The 20,906-nt window shown below is 46.3% G+C and overlaps 1 long non-coding RNA gene across 5 annotated transcripts in view; it reads left to right on the top strand.

The window, feature by feature from the left end:
• Positions 1 to 20,906, top strand: part of Gm30799 — a 53,543-nt gene that overhangs the window by 5,608 nt on the left and 27,029 nt on the right. For all 5 annotated transcript variants that reach the window (XR_872864.3, XR_001780654.1, XR_001780653.2 and 2 more), the window contains 3 exons: positions 13,898 to 13,985; positions 16,654 to 16,764; positions 18,530 to 18,678. This is a non-coding gene — a long non-coding RNA (predicted gene, 30799). The remainder of the gene's footprint in view (positions 1 to 13,897; positions 13,986 to 16,653; positions 16,765 to 18,529; positions 18,679 to 20,906) is intronic.

The raw sequence follows: 20,906 nt of genomic DNA on the forward strand, positions 1-20,906 counted from the left end.
GCATATGCGTATGTATATGTATATGTGTATGTGTATGTGTATGTGTATGTGTATGTGTATGTGTATGTGTACGTGTACGTGTACGTGTACGTATATGTATATGTATATGTATATGTATATTTTCAAGATGCCCCCTGCCATATTCCTGGAGTCTACAAACTCAGTAAGTGAACAGTGAATGACTGAAAAGGAATAGTTATTAACAATCTCTCTCTCTCTCTCTCTCTCTCTCTCTCTCTCTCTCTCACACACACACACACACACACACACACACACATACACACACACAAGTTCTCTGTCTTCAGAAAGTTTATCCTGTGCTGAGTTAGAAGTTATCCAAGTAGCTGGACAAAGAGGTTCACGCCCACAGTCCCAGCACTTGGGAGGTTGAAGCATATGTTCAAGGCCAGCTGGGCTCCAGAATGAGACTGTGTCTCAAAAACAAAACCAAACAAATATGTAAGTCATTATCTGAAATTTGGAAAATATGTCATATCGAGCAACATGCAAATCAAGTAAAAACCTGGGCCCCAGAGGAGCAAGGGATGGAAGGCTTCTGACTAGGCATGAGGCTGGGAAGCCCTTCTTGTTTGTTTTTACAAATGCAATGCGGGTCTCAAAAGGTCAGTGGCCTTTCCGGCACAGGCGCAGTGAAGCAAGCTGCTGGGTCTCTGTTCCTGATGTTTTTCTCCTCCCGTGCTAATAACTAACAGAGCTGTGCATCTACAGTTTACAGTTTTCAGCTGCCTTCATGGGTATCACGTCTCTGTAAGCCTGGCCGCCTGCACCGCCTCCAGCACCCAGCCTCAGAATCCAGGTTCCCTTGCCTCTGGTGGAAGATGTGGGATGTGTTTTGTCGAGGGTGGAACATCCAGTTCTCCCTGCCAGGCCCTGCCTTCCAGCATTTTCTCACATCCACTCCCTACCTGTTCAAGGGCTCCCTTTCTGGAAGGCGTCTGCAAGACCATGGGAGGGCCCATCCAGTAGCGCTGGACCAGATGAGGCAGAGGGCAGATGAGCCAGCACCTTCTTGCCCTGCAGGCAGAGACAGGCATCCTTACTTTTCACTGGAGCTCGCAAGTACAAACAGTTACATAAGCCTCCCACTGACTTCCAGGGCGCTTTTGAGCAGATTCCATCCCAAGTCCATTAGTTCTATGGGCCCCCCAAAGGCAGGGCAAAGTTGGGGTTTATCATGTGGAATCTCCACCATTTAGGCATTGGCACTCTCTGTCCTTTGTTCCCTCCTCCCTCTCCCTCCTCCCTCTCCCTCCTCCCTCTCCCTCCTCCCCTCTCTCTCCTGCCTTCCTTCCCCTTCCCCAAGTTCTTCTCCACTAAGGTTGTACTCTGCTTCAGGCATCTCCTGAGAGCCAGTTCTGAACCAAGCCCACAAAGCCCGAGCCCTAGAAGCTTGCTTCATCCTGGTCTCTCCTGTCCTCGCTCTTGCAACCGTCTTCCTTGGGCTCCTCGGTGTACCACACAATGAGCTAAGGGTTTACTGAAATTCTTTAGTCTAACTTTCTCTCTCTCTCTCCCTCTCTCTCTCTCATTCGCCCTGTTTTTGTTTTTTGAGATAGGGTCTTACTGTAGCCCAGGCCAGCCTCTCACTTTAGGGACTACCTCATCACCTTCTAAGTTTTTACACCTGGCTTTATCATCCCATTATTACACTCTACCTGATAGACAGTATTATGTTCCACTATGCCTTCTATATTATATGTCACATACTATATATATTTTCCCATATAAGGACATAGGGATCAAGAGGTATTTAAATCATTGGAACTTGCACAGCTGGGAACAGCTTGCACAGTCAGTCGACCCGATTGCCCCCAGATAGCTGGCTGCCGACACCATTCCTCAACACGTAGCAGCTGACATCTACTCTCAGCCTCAGTGCACAAAGAAAAGGAGCCTTTAACACAATGTCTTCAGTGCCACATTTTCCCTTTGAGACTCCGTGCTTTTTTCAAAATCGGTAACGTAAAAATGATGCGTGCCTTTATGGTGTTCATATTTTAATTCATGCACACAGTGTGGGATAGCTAGTTGTTTAACATATGCATTGCTTCACACCCATTTCTTTGTGTTGTGAACACTTAAAATCCACTCTGCAATGTTCAAGTGTATAGACTGCTGTTAACGCTGAGTTACAAAAAAAAAAAAAAACCCAAAAAACCAACTGAGTGACAGAGTAAGGACCATGGTGTGTACATCTTGGGCATCACTATTTCCTCATTTCCTGGGAGTTTGGAAAACGATGTGATTTTTCAATCATTTCTCTAGTCCACAGAGCATGGAGAGCTTTTCTCCTTCTCCCGTAGAGGGTCTCAGGTCCATGCTGGCCTCGAACTCCCTGTTTGTTTCCTTTTCTCTCCCTCCACCTCCTGAGTGCTGGGATCATGGACGTCTACGAACACACCCAGTCAATTCAGTGCTGGGGTTGACCCCAGAGTGAGGCAAGCTCTCTACCCACAGAGCTCCACCCACAGCCCTTGATTGCTTTCATTTTGAGCAAAGGTCTCACCTTGTTACTTGAGTTGGCTTGGAACTCACTAGGTAGCCTGGGCTGGCCTTGAACTTGCAGCAATCATTGTACCTCAACCTCCTGGTGCTGAGGTTGTTGGTATGAATCACCACGCCCAGCTGAGAAACCTTTTCTGATATCCCTGTAATGCGATGAACTGCCTGTCCCTAAGGTTGTCCCCTAAGGTTTGAGCTCATGAGCTGGTGACAAAGGCGAAAAGCAGTATACAGTGTCAGCAAGTGGGATAAGGATCTACTGACTCTCACCAACGGCTTTTGATTTTGTTTTTGTTATTTATTTATTTATAACTGGATCGTAGTCATAGAAGCAACCAAATGCCTAGTGACAGAAACATTAAAGTTGAGCTGCAGAAATGTCTCCAGCTAAGAGCAGGCATACAAGCAGGCATACAAACACGCCTTTTTCCAAGACAAATTCTCCTCTCTTCCCCCACTGGTACATGCTTCCCAGATCCCTCCCCACACACTTTTCCGCCTACAGGAATGACAACTACAGAACCATCAGCCTTTTGTATAACAGGAGCCTCCATCATGGCCCCGCTTGTCACCAGAGACCAGAGACCCAGTTGTTACAGCCTTGGTGGCTGTTTTCAGTGCCCCCCACTTTCTCTCACATCTCAGGGGGAGACAACCGTATGCTCTTGACAGCACCTTTCCTCCAGCGGATGCTTCTCCTCCTGATGGTGGAGGTGCTGCCCCTAGCCAGCATCCCTGTCTCCGTTCCATTTACACCCTGCTAGGTTAAAAGCCAAAGAATCAAAAGGAGTTGAGTAATTTTCTTCCTGGGGTTTCACACAGTTTCTTTCAGGGACGTCTTCAGTTTAGAGCAGGAGGGCTCCTCCCCAACCTTCCAGCTTCCTCCTCAGCCTCCGGAACTGACTCCACTGCCCACCACTTCACAGTGGGCCTTTTCCACCAGACACTTGGGATAGCCCTTAGGCCATTTCAGTAAAACCCCTCCAGCGCGTGAGCTTGCACACGGAGTCATTGTGCTACAGGCTGCATTTAGTTACCTCTGGGCTTCGCACTTAACTTCCTCCCCCAGACTCTAAAGTCTCAGAGAAGTTAGGGACAGGAGCATGCTCATATCTCTTGGCTCAGTACCTTTGCACTCAGAAACTAATCAATATGCTCAATGAATCTTTCAACCACCCTTCTTATATTAAACATAAAGGCAATGATTTAAGCACCATGAATCAAATAGTTAATCCCACTAGGATATAGTTTAAGGTGCATTGGCATGCCTTTGGGTGATTTTTGTCATTGTGTTGGCTAATCACAACTGTCAACTTGATGGAAATCACCTGGAAGAGCAGGCTCTTAAGGAGCTGCCTGGATTAGGTTGATGGAAACAAACCCTTTCTTCTTTAAATTGCTTTTATCAAGGTTTATTTTATCTTTTTAATTTTCTATGTCTGGGTGCTTTGTCTGCCTATAATATGTGAGCCATATGCATGCTGGGGGCCTGTGGAGGCCAGAAGAGGGCATCAGATCCCCTGGACCTGGGGTTAGGGATGGCTGTGAGCCACCATATGGATGTAAGGAATCAAACCCTGGTCCCTTGCAAGAGCAACCAGTGCTCTTGACCTCTGAGCCATCTCTCCAGCCCTGTGTCAGGGTATTTAATCAAAACAGTGGGGAAAGTAAAAGAGTAGTAAGCCTTGATGTGGATGGAGTTCAGCAGAACTAATTACTTCTTTGCATATAGCACAAGCAACGGCTAAGAGTCCAGTTTCTAAATATGTGTTCTATCTGGAGAAAAGCCCCTGTCTTCTCAACCAAAAATCACTTAACCCTTTGATGGACTGGAGAGGTCTCTCAGATCAAGCAGAACAGGACAAAAATCATCTAACATTGTGAAGACATACTGCGAATGGTCAGTGAATGTTCAGTCAGTCTGACATATGACAAGGCTCAGAAACAACTGTAATATGAAAGCCCTCCTCACCCGCCACCACTCAGGCCTGACCCAGAAAGCTGGAGTCAAGGTCTTCAGTGGTGAGGATGCACAGGATGGGAGTGGAGGAAGGTCCTGCCAGGTGGCAGGCCTGACAGATGTGACTGGGGATGGAACAACCCTAAGGGTGCATGAAGAAAACCAATAAAGTTCAGCGTGGATCCCCAAATCCGGGGCCCAGGGGGCAGGGGAGTTCTTGTTGCAAATAGACTCTATTCATGGCAGACAGAGCCTCCAGTGAGACGTCCTCAGATAGTCCCAGTAGTGAGGACAGTCTCTCCTGGAGGAACACGCAGACAAAAGCATAGAAATCCCAACCACCACCCTCTGAACCCAGAGAGTGACTTAGCTACTCCTGCATCGCTGTGAGCTAAAACGTGACAAGGCAACCTGAAGGAAGGAGAGGCTTAGCTCAGTTCAGAGGGTCAGATCTGTCAGTCAGTTATCCCAGAGAAGGTGTGATGGACCCAGCTCTTCCTACCACAGTGTCAAGAAACCAAGAACGAGACAGGAAGGGGGTCATGGGCTCCTTCCTTCTTCCTTGTTCCTCCCTTCCTTGTTCCTTTTTTGTTCCTTTCCTTCCAGCCTGGTCAGTAAACAAGAAACAAAATATCTGCCTGCGAGTTCCAACAGCCAGTGTACTGGGCTTTCTGCTCTCTCTCCTCCCCCTCGCTCACTAGTGTCTGGTATAGGGGTGGGGTTTCTATGAATGCCCTGAGCTACCTTTGTGCTGTTTTTAGGCTTTCTATTCTATAGACCAGAAAAAAAAATTGCTGAAATTAGGAGACATTTGAATGTTCCTCCTCAAGCCCAGAAAAGCTCTCTGCTGTTGCTATGTTTAAGAGCCCAGCATCGAGCTGTTTGGGCTTATGTCTTGCTGTTATGTAATAAATATGTTTTTCAGCTTTGGAAATCTGAGTACCTCTTGCAAGGATGAAAATGGTGGTCTCACAATGCTGTGCACCCCGGGGACACTTGGAAGAGGGTGGGAGAAGACAACAGAATACCTTGGGAGTATTCAAAGAGGGATGTGTGCAGAGGCGATATGAATGACTACTGAATTCCCAAAGAAACAGCAGAGGGGAGAAGAGAAGGGAGAAGAGGGGAGGGATGCTATGTATGCACTGGTGCCAGGGAATGCGTCATCAGAAACCACACTAAAGCTGCTGCAGAAGTCAAAGAGACACAGGAGAGGTGGACTGGTCTATTGGAGAAAGGAGATTTTATTAGCTCCTTCTATTATATAACAATTTACCCTGGTCTCTGCTGCTTAAAATAGAGTGCATTTATTATCAGGCAGTTGTGCGGTTCAGAAGTGTGGCAGTTATGGCTTGAATGTATGTCCCCCATAGGCTCCTGTGCTTGCACACTTACTCCCCTACTGGGGTGCTGATCAGGGAGGTTGTGGAGCTTCACGGAGGAAGTGGCTCATTCCAGGTAGGCCACGAGACCTGATAGCCCAGCCCCATTTCCTGTTCTCTCTCCACCCTTAAGTGTGGATTCAGGGTGACCAGACAGCCTCTTGCACTTGCTAATGTTCCCTCCTCATATACAGCCACGACCCTACCCCCTGCACGCTTCCCCCCTCCAGGAAAGGCATCCCTATAAAACTATAAACCAAAATCCACCCTTTCTTTCTTAAGATGCCTTTGTCAGGGTATTTATCAAAGAAAGAATCAAGAGCTGAAGATGGGCAGCGTAGCCAGTTCTCTGCTTGGTTAGGATCTCACGAAGTAAGGAGTTCACGTCCCCACTCCTACACCATTACCAGCAGAATATGGTTGCCCTTGGTCACAGGACCAAGGTTCAGTGCCCTTGCTGGATGTTGCTCAATTAATTACAATTCCTTACCTTGTGGCTCTCTTGCACAGTCGAGGCAGGGGTATCAGGAGTTCAAAGTCAGCCTTAGCTACATATACTGAGTTCAAGGCCAACCTGGGCTACATGATGCTCAGGTCACATTCTTCCGCCCTGTAATCAGGGTCCCCGAGTTCTACTACTTGATTTTCAGGTTGCTGATTATGAGAGCGGTTCTGTTACCAGGAGTCAGGTCTGGGCTCCAGGTGCGCCTCCAGGATTTTGGCCTCTTATTGAAATGAGGCTCCCACAGATTTGCAGAAGTAACAAGAGAACTTTATTCAAAGTAAAGAGCTTGGACAGATCAGATCCACTGTTGAGAGTGACAATAGGCCACAAGAGGAAAGGTACTCAAGGGCCCCCAGTTATTGCCTCGATCTTCCTTTTATTATTATGGGGGTTTGAAAGAGAACAGACCCCATAGGCTCGTACATTTGAATGTTTGGTCCTCAGTTGGTAGAACTATTTGGGAAGGATTGGGAGATGTGGCCTTGTTAAAGGAGATGTGCCACTGGAGGTAGGCTTTGAGGTTTCAAAAGGCCACACTAGGTGTCTCCCCCTCTCTCCTCACCAGGTCCCCACTCCCCCCTACCAGGTCTCCCCCATCCCCCTCCCCCCACCAGGTCTCCCCCCACCAGATCTCCCCACCTCCCCCTCCCTACTAGGTCTCCCCTCCCCTTGCCTGCTTCCTGTGGATCGTGATGTAAAGCCCTCAGCTACTGCTCCAGCACCATACCTGCCTGCCAGCTGCCATGAGCCCCACACCATGGTAGTCATACATTAGCCCTCTGAAACTGTAAGCAAGTTCCCATTTAAATATTTTCTTTTATAACTTGCCTTGGTCATGGTGTCTTATCACATAAAAAAAAATCTATAAAAAAGGAGGGATTCGGTTACTGGTGGTATGGTTTAGGTGGTTGCCTATTTTGATAGATAGATTCTGTTATATAACCATTTTTCTGTTCTGTGTATCCCAAGGTGGGGCAGTCTCTGGATGGCCTTTCTTTCAGTCTCTGTTCCATTTGTTTGTTTGTTTGTTTGTTTGTTTGTTTTTGTTTTTCGAGACAGGGTTTCTCTGTGTAGCCCTGGCTGTCCTGGAACTCACTTTGTAGACCAGGCTGGCCTCGAACTCAGAAACCCGCCTGCCTCTGCCTCCCAAGTGCTGGGATTAAAGGCGTACACCACCACTGCCCAGCTCTCTGTTCCATTTTTGTCCTTGCGTTTTCTTTAGACAGGGACAATTCTGGGTTAAAAATTTTTAGATGGGTAGGTGGCCCCATCCCTCCACCAGGGGGCTGTGCTTATCTACTGGAGGTGGTCTCTTCAGGTCCCATTTCCCCTCTGTTAGGTATTTGGCTAATGTCATCCCTGTTGGGTCCTGGGAACCTCTTGCTTCTCTGGTGTCTGGGACTTTTTAGTGGCTAACCCCAGTTCTCCACCCCCCCCCACCCCCCACTACATATTTCTATTCATTTTCCTGACTTCTTTTCTGTCTCTTCGCATACCTGATCTTGCCCCCCCCCTCCTTTCCCTCTCACGTCCCTCCCTCCCTCTACCTCCCATGATTATTTTGCTCACCCTTCTAAGTAGGATTGAAGCATCCTCACTTTGGTCTTCCTTCTTGTTAGGCTTCATATGGTCTGTGAGTTGTACCATGGGCATTCCAAGCTTTTGAGGGGGCTAATGTCCACTTATCAGTGAGAACATACCACTTGTGTGCTTTTTACCTCACTCAATATGATATTTTCTAGTTCCATCCATTTTCCTGCAAAATTCATGAAGTCATCATTTTTATTAGCTGAGTAGTACTCTATTGTGTAAATGTATCACATTTTCTGTATCCATTCCTCTGCTGAGGGACATCTGGGTTCTTTCCAGCTTCTGGCTATTATAAATAAGGCAGTTATGAACATAGCAGAGCATGTATCCTTGTTATATGTTGTTGGAACATCCTTTGTGTATATGCCCAGGAGAGGTATAGCTGGGTCCTCAGATAGTACTATTTCCAATTTTCTGAGGAACCTCCAGATTGATTTCCAGAGTGGTTGTACCAGCTTGCAATCTCACCAGCAATGGAGGAGTGTTCCTCTTTTCCCACATCCTTGCCAGCTTCTGCTATCACCTGAGTTTTTGATCTTAGCCATTCTGATTGGTGTGAGGTGGAATCTCAGGGCTGTTTTGATTTGCATTTCCCTGATGACTGAGGATGCTGAACATTTCTTTAGGTGCTTCTCGGCCATTTGAGATTCCTCTGCTGAGAATTCTTTGTTTAGCTCTGTACCTCATTTTTAAATTGGGTTATTTGGTTTTCTGGGGGAAAGGTCTTAGTTAGCCCAGGTATTGGGGCAGGGGAGGGGGCTCACCTGTGAGCCTGGGGTCAATTATCTCTGGGTGGGGTGGGGGTGGGGGGCTGGATGACAGGATCTGCTCCCCCAGGTTACACATTTTAATAAATGAAAATGCAGATTACACTCCACTGTCTTCAACCTTGACTGGCATCTTCATAAGAGCACAAGATGTCCCCTAGGAAGGGCAGTGGACTGTAACTGGAAAGTTGAGCAGTCCTTTTTTGGCATGTGATCATTTAAAACTCTAAAGCCTGAAATGACATTATAAAAATAATGTTGATGTTAATATAAACCAAACACTATTTTTTAGGGAGTCATAATTCTGGTGATAATTCTGTCTTCTCTGCCACATCATCAGAATGTCTATGTGGCTTTCTGCATTCCATGGGGAAACCGTATGTTCTGGGTATATCGTGTGTGTGGTTTAGTAGGATATGTGTGTGGTATATACATCTGTGTATGTGTAGTGTATTTATGTGTGTATGTGTGTGGTGTGTGAACGTGTGTATGTATGGGGGGTTAGTAATATATGTGTGTGGTGTATGCACATGTGTATGTATGGGGGTTAGTAGTATATGTGTGTGCATGTGTGTGTATGTGTAGTATATGTGTAGTATATTCATGTGTAGTGTAATATATATGTGTATGGTATGTGCATGTGTATATGTATTGTAGCATTAGTAATATATGTGTATGGTGTATACACATGTGTATGTATAGGGGGTCAGCAGTATATTATGTAATGTGTGCAGTATGCATGTGTATATGTATGGGGCTTAGTAATATTTGTATGCTATGTACATGTGTGTATGTATAGGGGGATTAGTAGTATATGTGTAGGGGCCAGAGAGGGAAGCCGGGCATCCTGCTTTATTACTTTTGGTCCCTTTGGGACAGATTCTCTCATTGAACCTGGAGCAATCCTCCTGTCTCTGCCTCCATGGTGCTGGCATTACAGGAGTGTGCATACTCAGCCACATGGCTTTTAAATGGACACTGAGGATTTGAACTCAGGTTTTCATGCTTACACAGCAAACGCTCACTGAGCCACCTCCCTGCTCCTCACCACCACAGTCTCTCTCCTTATTCGCTAGTTTAGCATCGTTGGGCCACTTGTTGAAAGAAACCAAGAATTCATTTATACCCAACTTCCTTTCATACAGGAGCGTGGAGGTAAACACTAGCATCCCAGAATCGCCCTTCTCTGATAAGAAGCCCTTGGTTTTATTCTGAGTGTCCCCAGCATCTTGCTGGTCATTAGCTCAAAGGCCCAGGCTGAAGCAGAGCCTAGGAAAGCCCACCCCAAAGGCTCCTTGCTAACACCTTCCAGAACCTTCTAGTAAAAACTCTTCCACTCACCTCTTGCCCCAAGTGAATAGAGCCCTGGATGTACTGCTGTAAGGGACCAGGATTAGACAAAGAACGGACTCAAATAGTATGTAAACCCAAAAACTGTTTTATTTTACAGAAGTCCAGCATGCTGGGGTCCCCCCCCCAATTACCAAGATAGAGAGACACCCCAAGTGAGCTTGCAGGCCTGATTTAAAGTACACTAGGGAATTCTGGAGTAGGTGACCTCTATGTTAATCTGTTGGGTCCATCTCTAAGGACATTCCATTATCAGGGTGTGGGGGCTGGAAACTTGCTGGGGAAGTCTGGAAACTGTTACTGAGGAAGTAGCTGACAAGTCTGGAAACTGCTGCTGACCCATCATTGTCCTTGCCTCAGGCCAGGTGGCAGGGCTGCTTCTGAGGCCTGAACTCGCCTGGGATTGCCCAGTTCTTGAAGAAAGAGATTTAGGCCTAGTCTCCTTCAATGCTAATTTGAAGCCTGTCATGGAATCAGCCTAGCCTTCTCACTGTTGTGTTCAGATTGGGCTCTTCAGTAACAGAGAACCGACCTAAATTAGATCCCTAGGTTCTTTTCTGTTTTCTGAGTGCTTAATCAGGGAAAATGCTAATAAGCTGATAGTAGATGGTGTGACCAGTCCCCTGTCTCAGCTACAGGAGGGATTGATTGGGTGAGGTAGGCCCCGGAGGGCCCTAGGTGTTGCCAGAGCCTAACTTTGGGATTCTTGGCTTAACTGCAGACCTCGTGTGTAGTTTTCCTCTCCCTTTCCCCAGCCTCCAGCAAATCAGACCTTTGTTCCCATTTCCAGGAGGGAGAGGATGTGGGAAGGACTGGAGGGATTGTCAAGCATAGCTAACCTAAGTCAGATCTCCAGGCCACAGCCGAAAGGCAGCTCTGCCATGTCCTCTATGTCCTTAACGTAAGCAAGAAGCTGGGTCTTAGCGTCCTGTTCTGAAGGTTAATGTTCTGACTCAGGGCTTAGTCATCCCTTTTCTGTGCCTCTCTGCCCCTCGTCGTTGTTTCACTCTGGTGCCATTATTTGCCCAATCCCTTGAGTAAGAGGTGACAGCCAGGGCCAGAGCAAACAGCTGGAAACTGTACCCCCTGGGGAACTGGCAGACCTGACAAAGTCAGTTGATTCCTTTCAACCTTTGACCAGCTGAAAAAGTGGAGATCACTATACCTGGCTTGAAGGTTGTTTTGTTTTGGCTGGGTGAACTGGAAATGCTTAGAACCCCCACCAACTCACCCTACCCCATCCTATCCCCATCTCCTCATGCCCCCAGCCCCCCTGCTACTGTTGTCTCTGTCCACTGTGGTTCTGGGTAGCTGTTACTACCTGTCTCCTGATTTATCAGGCTGAGAATAAGAGGGCAGGGTTGCATCTTCTTGCAGCTGGTAATTACAATGTTGGACAGAGAGGAAGGGCTCTCTCTGTTCAGAAGCATTGAGCAGATTTGAGCAAGAGCCTGAGTCACCACAGTGTGAGAGCCTTATATGTCTTGAGTCAGTGGTTCTCATATATATTTTTTTTTGTTGAGGATATATCTGAAGGGGCTGGCATCATGAAACAAGAATCAATAATAATTGTGACTTAATTTTCCTTGCTGGAGAACCATGTCTTACCTTGTGGGCAAAAATAACCACTGTGGGCCCACCACCTATTGGGAAGTCCTCCAGCACTGGGGCAGGGTGGGGAAAGTTTCTATCCTGATCTCCCACCATCGTCATACAAACATACATTCTGTGTGTAACTCATCACCAGGCTTCTTGGTTATTGGCTGGACTGCTCATCTCATGTATCACAGTACTTCAGGTTGTAACTACAGTCTGCTGGCCTGCAGCTCTCAGACAGGCCCTTCAGCTTTGCCCTGGAACCCAGGCTCTGCAGTCTCAACTTATCAACAGTCCCAATTGTCACTAACATGTAGTAACTGATAATTTTGCTAAGAAGTCAATTATTTTTTTAATTAACTTAGAAGTAACTCATAAGCATGTGTGTATTGCAAATGTACAGACTGTAGAGAAAGTTTCTCTTTTTTTGTATCAGTCAGGGTAGGACACATTGTGATACTGAAACAAGCAGCTCCAAATCTTAGTGACTTTTTGATAACAACTGTTCAACTGTTTATTGCCTTAACACACTACCTTTCAGTCTCCTTATGCCCTTGGGTATGGATATATCCATATATATGCATGTAGTGTGTGTATGTATGTGTGTGTCTAGATATACATATGACTCCAGCTCCTTGTGTACATTATTCATACTGTTCTGTGGTGGCTTATAGTGCCTTAGAAAGTGTTTACTGGCATGTATAAGTCTCCCCAACTCTTTCTAACAATTCCATGGCATTTCAATATACTTAAATTCTGGAAATCTGTATCCGTCGAGTTTTTCTAAGGAACAAAACTGATAGAATTAATTAATTAATTAATTAATACCCATATATTATTTAAGGGATTTATTAGAGAAGCTACAAGATGTGGTCTGAGGACCAACAATGTCTGTCTCCTGACAGAAAGTACCAAGATTTGGTTGTTGTTCAGTCTAGGAGAAAGGATTTCTCAGCCGTTCTGACCTGGTGCTGGAGTCCCCGGGAAGCTCTACCGAGCTGGCGGTTTACAGCCCACATTGGAATCCTGAAGAGGTAGATTCTAACTCCAGGGAAGGAACGGCTCAGGGACAGGAGAGATGAATTTGCCAGTAAGAGTGAGGGCAGGCAGTCAAAAGCAGACACTTCCTTCTTCCTTTTATGTGGGCAGCCATCAGTGGGTGTGGCCCAGATTTAGGGTGGGTCTTCCCACTCAAATGATCCAACTGAGAAGAATCCTTCATAGTTGTGCCCAACTGCTTCGGCTTTGGTTCATTTCAGGTGTAGTCAAGTTGGCAACCAAGATTAGCCATCACACAAAACCTTACACAGAATACCATTTGTAGCCGGGTGTGGTGGCGCACGCCTTTAATCCCAGCAATCGGGAGGCAGAGGCAGGCAGATTTCTGAGTTCGAGGCTAGCCTGGTCTACAAAGTGAGTTCCAGGACAGCCAAGGCTATACAGAGAAACCTTGATTCGAAAAAAAAACAAACAAAAAAACAAGAATAATTTTCCTTTTTTATAATTAGTTAATAATGAATTTATTACGCGCATGTGTGTGTGTGCCGAGTCTATGCACCATGTTCATACGGTTCTAGAAGAGGCCAGAAGAGGGCGTCAGATCCCCTGGATCTGGAGGTACAGAGGGTTGAGAGCTTCTAAATGAGATGTGCTGAGAATCCAGCCACAGTCTTCTGGAAGAGCAGCAAGTGCTCTGAACTAAGCCATCTCTCCACCAACTATTGATTTATAATTTTTGAAAATCAATTGTTTGCTTTCTTTTTCACTCCTCTTTCAACCGATCATCTTATCCTTTCTGTGTTTTGCCTTTTTTTCCCAGTCATGAAGTGATTTTATAAATTTTCCTTCTTTTTGCTTTTTTTTTTTTTTGAAACAGGGTCTCACTTTGTATCCACAGCTTGCCTTGAACTCACAGAGATTCTATTGCCTCTGCCTCCCAAATGCTGGGATTAAAGGTGTGTACTACCATGCCTGGCCCCATTTTATTTTACATATATCTTAATAGCAGTTTTTTTGCAGCTGTAGCTGTGAATGCAAGTATCCCTCAGTTACATCAGAAAGCCATCCACCTGACTGGACACTCAGTGACAGCAAGAAGCCCCTTCCTTCCCTTCAGCTGACTCTGGTGACCAATTCCCTAAAACAGAATCAGATGTTCACAGATGTAACTAACTAGGTAGGACTAGGACCTCGTCCCTGATCACCAGTTTGTGTCGGTCTTCAGACATGCTGCACTCGGGCCGCCTCTCACTGCCTGCAGCATCCAGATACACAGCGCACTCAGAGTTGTTGGAAACATCTGCCAGAGGAAAGTAAGTGGAAGAGCCCTTCCCCCTCCCTCTCATATATACTCCTCTGATTTAAAATGTTGCATCAAGTTTGAGGACAGACAAAGTATATGTAAACTTTGCTCCCCACGTTCCCGTCCCCGCCCCTGCCAAAGTTTGTGGCACCGCGGAGAGAGCTTATATCTGTGTAGAAGCAAACACCTGCTGTGAAAAGCTCTCCTGGAGGGGCTGTGTGGCGTGGAGGCGTTCCTCTCTTTGAGTCGAGTCTAGCCACCTTGTTTTAATTTTAATCATGGCATCTTTCAAATTGTTTTTCATGTTTAAATTTCATGTGTACGGGTATTTTGACCTCATGTATGTACCTGTGTACCAGGTGCATGCAGTGCCTGTGGAAGCCAGAAGAGGGCGTCAGGTTTCCTTGGGTGAGTCAACCATCTGTGACTCACCAGGAAAGTGCTGGGAACCAAACCCAGATCCTCTGCAAGAACAGCAAGTGGCTTTAATCACCAAAGAGCCATCTCTGCATCCCTCACGGCATCTTTTCAGATGAATAATTTGCCAGTTCATGTAGACACATCTGTCAATTATTTTATTTAAAATTTCTAGATTAGTGGTCTTTCTTTAGGAGACCTTACCTATTCCATGATCATTTAAAAATTCTGCCATATATATTAAAGTTAGTTTCTGTGTTAATTTATAAATTAGTTTTGTTCTGGTCTTAGCTCTTTAAGCATTAGGATGAATGCTTAGGTAAGCTGTGAGGTGTGGAGCATCCGTCTTTACTCTGTACCTGAATGGGCATCAACACCAGCCAGCCGTTGACCTTCCCATAATTCCTTTAACTGGTTAGAAATACAATGTTTCTTAGACTGTTTTGTAATGCTATAACAGAGTACCTAAGACTGGGTCCTTTCTTTCTTTCTTTCTTTCTTTCTTTCTTTCTTTCTTTCTTTCTTTCTTTCTCTCTCTCTCTCTCTCTCTCTCTCTCTCTCTCTCTCTCTCTTTCTTTCTTTCTTTCTTAAAAATTTGTTTATTTATTTTATATGAGTACACTGTAGCTGTGCTCCAGACACACCTGTTGCTGTAGTTGAATAACCTGCTCCAATCTCCCTGCTGGCTGTGGTGTGCATTCCTCATTTCCCACACCAGTGTTCTGGATTCTTGAATGAAAGACACACACACACACACACACACACACACACACACACACACACACACATGCGCGTGCAGCCCTATATTTAATATGCCATTCCCAAACTTCCACATTGCTAACACCTCCCCTCTGATACTCCTGAGTTTTTACTTACTAAAATCTATATTCTGTCTTTGCTACTCTAGACCCAGTGGGGCAGGAGAGCCCTTGGGCCATCTTCCCTGGCTCTTGCATGATAGGTCTGCTCTCTCTTCTGTAGCTTTCAAGCCTGGATCTTATTCCTTTCTGAGCATGGCAATTCTGCTTCTTCCTTGGCCCACAAATCCTGAAGTCCTACCTCTGTCTTTCTGCCCAGCCATTGGCCACCAGCAACTTTATTTACCAATCAGAACCAGCTGAGGGCAAGGACCCTCAGTGTCTCACATGCGGGACTATTGTGCAATTTTGGGAATCTAAATAACATAATTCAAGCAATAAACCAAATCTACAACACACACCAGAGAGGGCATTGGAGCCGAGTACAGATCCACCATGTGGTGGCTGGGAATTGAACTCAGGATCTCTGGAAGAGCAGTCGGTGCTCTTAACCACTGAACCATCTCTCCAGCCTGAGACCAGGTTCTTTATAGAACAGAAAGTAATTTCAGAATTCTAGAAGGTGATAGTCTTAAGATCAAGGTACCTTTGTGCAGTATCTTTACATGGCAGAAAGAGGAAGGGTGACCCTTTTACATGAGAATGACCCCTTAAGACAGCCCTGTGGTGGTTAATCTGATTGTCAGCTTGACCAGACAGAGACTTCTGGCTTGACTGTGAGAGGGTTTCTAGAATGGGTTAACTAGGGTTGGAAAGATGGCTCAGTAGTTCAGAATGCTCACAGCTCTTCTGATCTTCTAACCTGAGTTTGAATCTCAGCACCCATGCCAGGCTGCTTATAACCACCTATAACTTCAGCTCCAGGCTATCCAATACTCTCTCCTGGTGTCTAGGGGGACCCACGCACAGGTGGCATATAGACAGATACTTATATGATTTAGCCACTCCTCCCACAACCATTGTTATTGGGTTAACCAGGCTGGGTAACCAGACCAAATAAAAACAAACCAAGTGAGAGGCTAGAGAGAGGGCTCTGTGGTGAAGAACCCTGGCTGTTCTTGCAGAGGACCCAGGTTCAGTTCCCAGCATTCCATGGTGGCTCACAACAGACTCGGGTTCCAGGGAATCTGAGGTCCTCTGTGAGCAACACACACACAGAGGCAAAATACTAATATGCATAAAATATAAAAATAAATATGTATATTTTAAGTGTGCTAAGTACCTCTTCAAGTGAGCATTCGCCTCTCTCTGTCTCTCTCTCTGTCTCTCTGTCTCTCTCTGTCTCTGTCTCTCTCTGTCTCTGTCTCTCTCTCTCTCCCTCCTAACTATTTACAGTATGACTGGCTGTCCACTGCTGTGCCTTCCTCGCTGTGATAAGCCTTCAATCTGTGCGCCAAGATCAGCTTTCCTTCCTAAAGACGCTTTCTCTGGTGTTTTGTCCAGCAAGAAGACAAGTGACTGATGCAGGCCCCTTTCTATAATGCACTAACTTATGAATGACAGTGTCTCTCCTGTGAGCTAAGCTCCAATCAAGGTCCTTCCAGTGCTGTCAAGGTAGGGATCCTATTTCCAGTACATAAATTCTCAGAGGCGCAGCCTAACTTCTGTAGGCCATAAAAATGTGTGCTTTGTGTCTTAGGGCATCAAGTTTTATGGTGGTGCCATAGACGTGCCAGCCTTAGGGATCAGATCAATGGCTGGTGTCACGCGTGGACACTGCCTTCTCTGCTCACTATAGTTATTTGTACAGAGGTAAAACGTTCTTTGTAACAAACCGTTCTGATACTAAGAGAATGGCTCAGAGACTGATGTGCTTTTCAAACAATCAGAGTCCCATAATAAAAGAATTATTCAGGATTCGAAGAGGCCATTTAAATGTCTGGCTGCCCGCTCTGTTTTACTTCATGCCTTTCTAGGTTTGGCGGTGCTTAAGCAATCCAGGGTTCATGGTTTGGCGAGTCCCCTGGAGCATTCAGCTTGCGATGTGATTGGAGTCTCCTGGTTTGCCTGCCATGGGCACCGGCACCGTTGTGGCCTCATGCATTCTGCTTTTTGTCTCCTGCTCATCAGCTGTTCTTCACTTCCTCTCCGCACCCCTTCTCATGCTCAGAAACACCGGTGCCATACAGGCTAGGCACAGTTTGCAGACACTGGACTCTGGGACGGAGGGAGGCCCAAATGGTGGCTGCAGGGACTTGGGCAATGTGGTCTTAAAATCAAATAGATTGCTCCCAAAGGTAAATGAGCAGAGTACAGCAGAAAACGAGATTAGCTGATGATATTGGAGGTCTCTTCTCCTCTCCCCTCCCCTCTCCGCTCTCTAATCCCCAAGTTGTCTCCAGCTTCATCAGGGTCTTGAAGGAAAACTTCATAGCAATATAAAACTAGATGGACCCCCGAGCAGCTGAGCAGACACTGCACTGTGGGAACAGTCAGGAGAGGTACAGGGGTGCCGTGCAGGGGACGGTGGCTGCCAGTCTGGGCCAGGGGTCTCTTCCCTGGATGCTGGTCTCCAGCCATGAAGCAGCCATCTTCCCACTGTGTTACCGGACCTTATCCCAGAAAATGCTGCTGTTGGAGCCTAGTCCCCCTCCCCCATTCCCAGGTCAAAGTCTTCCTACATAGCCCCTCTAGGAACCAGAAGACAACACCGCCTCTGTGGGGAGGAAGAGGTGTCTCCATCCAATCTCACCCAGGGCAAATGGGTGGGGCTTTGTCTTTCCCCCACCCACTTTGTTCTTTGCACCTGGCAAAGTTTGGGTACCACATCATCTATCTGTGTTTGTTTCCATGTAAAAGTCTTTTTGTGGTTTCATGCCTAACCTTCCCTACTCGCCACTAGGTCCAATGTAAAAGCCAGGATTCGTTTGTGCTTCCCCGAATTCCTACAGCGTCTCCAATTCATGTTTGCGTGTGGTATTGGCAGATCAGGAAGTCTGAGGCTCTGCCTGTCAGCCTCCCTAACATCCTGGGCCAACACTTTTAGTAGGGCCTGGGGCTTTGAGCCTTCTTGCTTAGACCCCTCTGAGAAATACAGTAAGAAGTGGGAATTTCAATCCTTATGTAGATCAGGCTACTGGTCCCTTTCCCAAGCTGACTGGCTGGCCTGCGATCTCACAATGGGGTTATTGTTCGTGGAGGGTCCAGGTGAGAGGCACAATCCATCACTGCTGGGGCTCAGTCCAACTGAACCTCGAATCCCAATGACAGCGAGACAATGACATCACCAGAGAGTCCATACAAAGAGCCCACTATTCTTCCGTGTTCTCTAAGGAGAATTACCTTTTAAGTTCTTTTTTTTTCTTTTTTGCTGCGTTAGGCGTATAATGTCATTATCCAGACTCTCCTCAATTCAGTTCAAGGGCACAGATGATTTGTAGACGTTCTCTCAAGTGAAAGCAGAAGCTGAAGCCTGGCTTGCTGAGGGGAAGAGAACAACTCAATTTGGAAGAAGAGCTGATTTCCCAGGTAATTGAAGGTTATATTGACCTCGCTCCCCCGTGGGTCTAGTTTCTGCATCTCTTACACAGATTCCCAGTGACAACCTCTCTCCTTATCATTGTTAATATCCACAGAGCATTGCGCTGAGGATTTATTGGTTTAAAAAAGGGTGCTGATTTCCCAAAATAGCAAAGGGCTGTCTTCAAGTCTCATGTAAGACCGTGATCCAGTGAATTTTAGTCTGCACAATGTGAAGACAGGGGTAAGGAATGTGAACTGTGGGGTAGCTATTATCATACTTGTTTACATGAAAAGAGGTTTCTGTGGATCAGGCAGTAGACTGGGCTCTTGGCATGAATTAGCTCATTCCATCCTTTACAGCAAACATCCAAGGGAAAGAGAATTTTTCAACGTTTGTTCTGGTAGTTGTCTGGTCCATGCGTGCATGCGTGTATGTGCGTGGGTGTGCACACATGAGGGTCTGCACTCATGCACATATGTGCAGATGCCAGAACAGACATTAGTTGCCTTCTGTTCTTTTCTGTTTTATTGACTTGCAACAGGGTCTCAGGGTCTCTCTCAGACTGAACTGAGGCTGGCTGGCCAGAGGGCTTTCAGAATCCTTCCACACACAGCCATTCCTGGCTTTTTTTTTTTTTTTTTTTGGTAGGCTCTGGGAATTCAAAGCCATGTCTTCTCTGGTACTTGAAAAGTGCACACTCTTACCCACGGAGCCTCTCCTCAACCCTGAGAGGATTGTTAAGAACTCTTTAGAGCTGAGGGAAGCAGCCCCCGGGGAGGTCTGGAACTCGTGAGGCTACCTGGGGAACAGAACCAGGATTCGAATGCTGACCTGTAGCATTCCATGGTCCAGGCTCTTACCACGGGCCGTAGACTAGCAATGGCCATCAGTAAACTGGGATTTCAAGCTCTGGTAGTTCAGGGCCTACCACACTTGTGAGGATTCACAACTTTATCAAGCGCTTTTGTGAGAAGCACGTGTTGACTTATTTTAGGGGAGTAAAATGTGTTATTTAGGTGGGGAAGTAGCTCAGTCTATAGCACGAGGACTTGGGCTTGATCCCCAGCACCCACACAAAAGATGCCAAGTGTGGGGAACATGTTTGTGATTCCAGCATTAGGGAGGCAGAGATAGGGAGACTTCTGAGGCTTGCTGGCCGGCCAACCTATTTAGTAGTTCCAGAACAAGTTCCTGTCTCAATTAAAAACAAAAACAAAAAAACCAAACAACAACAAAACCAAGTTGGATGGGGGCTGGAGAGCCAACTCATTGCTTAAGAGCACTGGCTGCTCTTTAGGAGGACCTGGGTTGGATTCCTAGCACCCACATAGCAGCTCGCTACCAACTCCAGTTCCAGGAGCTTGTTGCCCACTTCTGGCCTCCTCTGGTACTGCATTCTCGAAGTGCACAGACATGTAGGCAAAATACTCACACACATAAAATAAAAGTAAAGGTTTAAAAACAAAAAGTAGATGGTACCTAGGGAATGACATTGAGGTTGTCTCCACATACATATCCACTTGCGACTGAACACATATGTGCATCCCACCTCATAGGCACAATGTGTTATTCTCTTGGCAATGTTCCATCCAACCCCATTAGAATCCACCTTGTCTGAAAGTCTCTGTCTACCCCAAACACCTATGTTCTAACCCTCAAAGTGAGGGGTGGAGGAGATAGGAGTTTGGGTGGCAATTAAGTCCCAATGTCTTTTTCAGATCTCTCAATGGCCACTCTCTCCTCATGCTTTCCACCATGTGAAGACACTGTGTGGGGGTAGCCATTGAGGAATGAGGAAGTGGGTCTGACTAGACACTGAATATAGCAGAACCTTAACCCTAGTCACCCTTGCCTCCAAAACTCTGAGAAGTGCATTTCTACTATTTATTAGCTATTTGGACCGTGAGATTTTGTTACAGTAGATGGACTGAAGCAACACCTAAGAAATAAAATTCTCACACAGGAGAATCCAGCCCAATTCTGAATGATCTAAATGCTCGAGCTGGTATCAAACAGAAAGCTGTGACTACCCGTGCTCTTGGGACCTGAGCTAACACACAGTCGCAGTTTCTGATCAGTGGGACCTGAGCTAACATGCAGTCGAGGTTCTTGATCAGGTTTTGACTCTGATAACAGCTGCCCCAGGGGCTCCCTCTGCCAATCATTCCACTGGTTGGTTTTATGTGTTTCCTGCACGTTAATGGAGAACTCACCCAGCTTGTTTTCAAACAGA

The sequence above is a fragment of the Mus musculus genome, chromosome 12 (assembly GCF_000001635.26).
Source record: "Mus musculus strain C57BL/6J chromosome 12, GRCm38.p6 C57BL/6J".
Lineage (NCBI taxonomy): Eukaryota > Metazoa > Chordata > Mammalia > Rodentia > Muridae > Mus > Mus musculus.